Consider the following 6,000-nt stretch of genomic DNA (forward strand, 5'->3'; position numbering starts at 1 on the left):
CCCCCTTCCTCGACCAAGTGATGCTATTGGTATATGTGTATATTATATATATATATATATATATATATATATATATATATATATATATATATATATATACACACCAAGACAGATATTACGAATAACGATCTTAAGATAGGAAGAGAAAATATTATCACCACACATATTACCGCCATATTGTTACTGACCAAATCCTGTATACTAAGACCAATAAAACATAGTACCAGATAGCAAGTAACAAATAATTCCACCACATACTGACTAACACCACCACTGCTACTGACTAACACCACCACATACTGACTAACACCACCACATACTGACTAACACCTCCGCTGCTACTGACTAACACCACCACATACTGACTAACACCACCACATACTGACTAACACCAACGCTGCTACTAACACCACCACCTACTAACACCACCGCTGCTACTGAATAACATCCACTGTACACGTATCACCGCATCCAGTCATATAGAGGTGGACGCAGCTCCACACAGGCTCTAGACACCATATACATTACAGTGAAGTTACATCAGGTGACTCACAGGGGACGTCTTCTCTGATCGGAGTTCTTCCCTCTTCACCTTCTTCTCCATCTGCTCTCGGCCATTATGAGAACTTCTCCGAGCCACGAATCCGCAGAATCTGCCAGACAGACATATTAGACTCCTCACTCTGACACCATCGTAATCTCTCTACAAACTGCACATTTGTATTGGCCTCATTTAGTGGGTAACCCTGACACTATGTGACCTCCTTATAGTGTATGCCCTATATGTAGCCTCCTTATAGATGGCCCCCACTCTGTGTATCCCCCCTTATAGTATATGCCTCCTACTATGTAGCCTCCTTATAGATGCCCCCTCTGTGTATCCCCCCTTATAGTATATGCCTCCTACTATGTAGCCTCCTTATAGATGCCCCCTCTGTATATCCCCTCTTATAGAAAGCCCCCTCTCCCCCTATGTTGCCCCCCTTATAGATGCCCCCCCTTATAGATGGCCCCTTCCCCCCCTTATATATTGCCCCCTTATAGATAGCCCCCTCTCCCACCCTCCTATAGTTGGCCCCCTCTCCTATAGATGGCCCCTTCCCCCCCTTATAGATGGCCCCCTCTGCTATAGATGGCCCCTTCCCCCCCTTATAGATAGCCCACTCTCCCCTCTCCTTATATAGATGGTCCTCTCCCCCCCCCCTTATAGATGGTCCCCCTCCCTTATAGATGGTCCCCCTCTCCCCCCCTTATAGATGGCCCCCCTTTCCCCCCCCTTATAGATGATCCCCCTCTTTCCCCCCTTATAGATGATCCCCCTCTTCCCCCCCTTATAGATGGTCCTCTCCCCCCCTATAGATGGTCCCACTCTTCCCCCCCCCCTTATAGATGGTCTCCTCCCCCCCCCCTCCCTATAGATGGTCCCCCTCTTCCCCCCCCTTATAGATGGTCCCCCTCCCCCCCTTATAGATACCCCCCCCCTCTAGAAGGTCCCCCTCTCTTGCCCCCCTTTATAGATGGCCACCTCTCCCCCCTCCTTTAGAAATGGCCCCTTCCCTCCTATAGATAGCCCCCTCTTTCCTTTATTAAAACAAATAAAAATAAATAAAAAAAACACACACAACTCACCTAACAACGCGCTCCCCCGGCGATCCTCTTCTTCTTCAGCCTCCGTCTGCCCCGGATCATGCGCTGCTGCCGGGGGTGTTGCGTCCTATCCCCGGCAGCGCGCGCATCATAGAGTTCTCTAATGTGCGCTCCCTGTGCCGGAGCAGTGAACTCTATGATGCGCGCGCTGCCGGGGATAGGACGCAACACCCCCGGCAGCAGCGCATGATCCGGGGCAGACGGAGGCGGCCTCTTGTGACCGCAAGCAACACAATGCTTGCGGTCACAAGAGTGATTGATGAGGGGGGGCCTCAGGGGCCCAGCGGGCCCCGCGGGCCCCCCCTTGTGGCGGGCCGGGTCGCAGCGGCGACTGCTGCGACCCTGGTAGTTACGCCACTGGGGTAGGGTAAGTAGGGCAAGTAGTACAGTAGGTACTACTATAACCATTAGGCTATCAACAATACATTAGTCAAAGATTTTTTATTTTTTTTTATTTTAGTTTATTACTTTTCTAGCTACCTTCTGTTAAGCTCATTACTAACAAAAAGTCATTGACTAATACTCAGGAACATGATGTATTGTGTAAGAGTTATTTGTACCATGGAGGTGCTGTCAGGACATAGACATGACTCCAAGATACAAGAATTAACTATTGTGTTGAAAAATGTACTAGCTCCTATTGTATAACATTTATATTTTTGTTATAATTTTTTTTATCGCTGTCTCAGTGAAAAGAGCATGTACTGAACCTTTCCCTTAGGGACAAATGATAAAGGCCTGAATAAATAGTAATGCAAACCAAAATGATTTATCGAGGATCACGAGTGTCTACAAGTTCTGGTTCTGGAACCACCTACCCTGTTTCCCGAAAATAAGACATCCGCTGAAAATAAGATCTAGTAGAGGTTTTACTGAATTGCTAAGTATAAGGCCTTCTCCGAAAGTAAGACCTAGCAAGGTTTTTATTTGGAAGCATGCCCACCGAACAGAACTTATTAGCTGCTGTATGTCCTGCAGGAAATGTTGTTTTATTTTCAGTCTGACACAGTGCTCTCTGCTGACATCTCTGGCCCAGACAGGAACTCTGTCTCGATTTTCTATGAATCCCCATAGAAAACCTCTCCTGCTCTGGACAGTTCCTGTCTCGGCCAGAGATATCAGCAGAGAGCACTGTGTCAGACTAAAAATAAAACAACATTCACTGCATGACATACAGCAGCTAGTAAGTATGGGAAGACTTGAGATTTTTTTAATAGAAGTAACTTACAAATCTATATAACTTTCTGACACCAGTTGATTTGAAAGTAGCCATGGTTTGTAGCAATGGATAGCCACCAAGTACATCACTTAAAGTTTTTTATATGAATAGACCTGCCGGCACAGGGATGCTAATGCCGTGGTTCTTATTTTATACTGGAGCTGGCCCCCAGTGTGACAAAACCCCCCCTCCCCTCTGTGACACTTCTGTTTATCTCGAAAAATACAAGAGGGAGAGGGGAAGCATTCACACTAGTCGAAAACACCAGAAAAAAGGCCAAAATAAAAGGCGGAAAAAACCAAGACAATCATTGACAGTTTCTCTTGGAAGCCAGAAAATGCACCAGAAACCTGTGTGCCACCCTAACTTTATAGTCCTGAGAAATTGCTCTCCGAAAGCCCCAATAAGCCATACTGGTACTGGATACTTAAGATACATAAATAGGGAATGCCCTCCGGGGCGCCCTATCGTACCAGGTAGAGGTTCAGTGACTGAACCCTTATCCAAGTACCTAGATTGGGTATTAAGACCCTTGCCAAGTAGTGTCACATAATACTTACGTGATACGAAGGAGTTACTTAATATCTTACAGGACTTTGATTGGAGGGAGGGTCTCTCCCTGGCTAGCATCGATGTCGAGAGCCTAAATACCCGCATCATGCAGGATGCGGGTGTACAGGCTATCCGACGTCGGCTGCTAAATCAGGGTAATATGGACATGGCAAATATCTCCTATGTCTAAAATGCTATCAGTTATACTTCATCACAATACTTTCCAGTTCGCTGACCGGCGGTACCGTCAGCAGGCTGGAACGGCGATTGGGACACTGGTCGCCCCAACTTTCGCAAACTTATTTTTGGCGGAGTTTGAGGACGAAATAATTTTTTATGTCCGTATTGTTTTTGCAAACAAGATAGCATTCTTCACTATTATCAGATACTAGAAAATGTACCCGGCGTTGCCCGGGTATAAAGTGTCAGTGTCCTGTATACCTACAGGGTCGTATTTACCTTTGGCACCCATGGTCTGGTGCGTAGGGTAGCACCTTGCAGAGGGGCAGTACCCTCCCGTTCAGACTTGCCAGAAAATCTCGTGTCTTTTCGAGGGGGTTATGGCGGTATTGGTCAGGTCTGGTATAGCGGTGTTATCCAGTCACAGTATGGCGGTATTGGTCAGGTCTGGTATAGCGGTGTTATCCAGTCACAGTATGGCGGTATTGGTCAGGTCTGGTATGGCAGTGTTATTCAGTCACAGTGTGTCGGTATTGGTCATGTCTGGTATGGCGGTGTTATCCAGTCACAGTATGGCGGTATTGGTCAGGTCTGGTGTGGTGTGGCGGTGTTCTCCAGTCACAGTGTGGCAGTATTGGTCAGGTCTGGTATAGTGGTGTTATCCAGTCACAGTATGGCGGTATTGGTCAGGTGTGGTATGGCAGTGTTATTCAGTCACAGTATGGCAGTATTGGTAAGGTCTGGTATGGCAGTGTTATCCAGTCACAGTATGGCGGTATTGGTCAGGTGTGGTATGACAGTGTTATCCAGTTACAGTATGGCTGTATTGGTCAGGTCTGGTATAGCAGTTTTTTCCAGTCATACAGTAGTATGGTGGTATTGGTCAGGTGTGTTATGACAGTATTACCCAGTCACAGTATGGTAGTATTGGTCAGGTCTGGTGTGGCAATGTTATCCAGTCATGGTATGGTGGTATTGGTCAGGTCTGGTAAAGCGGTGTTATCCAGTCACAGTATGGCAGTATTGGTCAGGTCTGGTATGGCAGTGTTACCCAGTCACAGTAAGGTGGTATTGGTCAGGTCTGGTATGACAGTGTTATCCAGTCACAGTATGGCGGTATTGGTCAGGTCTGGTATGGAGGTGTTACCCAGTCACAGTGTGGCGGTATTGGTCAGGTGTGTTATGACAGTGTTATCCAGCACAGTATGGCGGTATTGGTCAGGTCTGGTGTGGCAGTGTTACCCAGTCACAGTTTGGTATACCTGTAGTGCCCTGTATATACATGTACTGTATAGATGGAGTAGGGGGCCCTGTATATACATGTACTGTATAGATGGAGTAGGGGGTCCTGTATATACATGTACTGTATAGATGGAGTAGGGGGTCCTGTATATACATGTACTGTATAGATGGAGTAGGGGGTCCTGTATATACATGTACTGTATAGATGGAGTAGGGGGTCCTGTATATACATGTACTGTATAGATGGAGTAGGGGGTCCTGTATATACATGTACTGTATAGATGGAGTAGGGGGTCCTGTATATACATGTACTGTATAGATGGAGTAGGGGGTCCTGTATATACATGTCCTGTATAGATGGAGTAGGGGGTCCTGTATATACATGTACTGTATAGATGGAGTAGGGGGTCCTGTATATACATGTACTGTATAGATGGAGTAGGGGGTCCTGTATATACATGTACTGTATAGATGGAGTAGGGGGTCCTGTATATACATGTACTGTATAGATGGAGTAGGGGGTCCTGTATATACATGTACTGTATAGATGGAGTAGGGGGTCTACCAGTTATTACTGTGGATATTGTGAGGCAGCTGCCCTAGCAACCATTGCTCCCTGTGAAAATGAAAGCAGTAATCCTATTGGTTGCTAAGGCTCCAACTGCCGTGTCTGCTGCAGCTAATTATATCACCTGTGTTTGCAGTGAGGAGATTTTCCCATTCATCTCTATGGGGCGCCTCTCTTCCCCCTCCCCCTCCTCTCCTGTACATCTGGCGGGGACGGGACCTTCGCTAAAACCTTCCCGGGCACCCAATGTATCTGTGTGCCAAATTTGGGGTCAAACTGTTCAGGCGTTTGGAAGTCTATAGAGGACAGACAGACAGACAGACAGACTTTGATTTTTATTATATAGATATCGATAAAATACTAGTTGTTTGGTCAGGGTCCAAGGTCCAAAACTTTGTGGAATACATGAATTGCAATAGCTATAATATGACCTTTACATATGAATTTGGAGCTAATAAACTCAATTTCCTAAATGTGCAATTAGAGGTGTGTGAACACGGTTTATGGATTAGTGGCTATAGAAAACCGACCGCCACGAATATGCTCCTGAATTATAATAGCTACCAGCCTATGCATGTAAATAGGTCAGTAC

The sequence above is a fragment of the Dendropsophus ebraccatus genome, chromosome 1 (genome assembly GCF_027789765.1).
Source record: "Dendropsophus ebraccatus isolate aDenEbr1 chromosome 1, aDenEbr1.pat, whole genome shotgun sequence".
NCBI classification, from domain to species: Eukaryota; Metazoa; Chordata; class Amphibia; order Anura; family Hylidae; genus Dendropsophus; species Dendropsophus ebraccatus.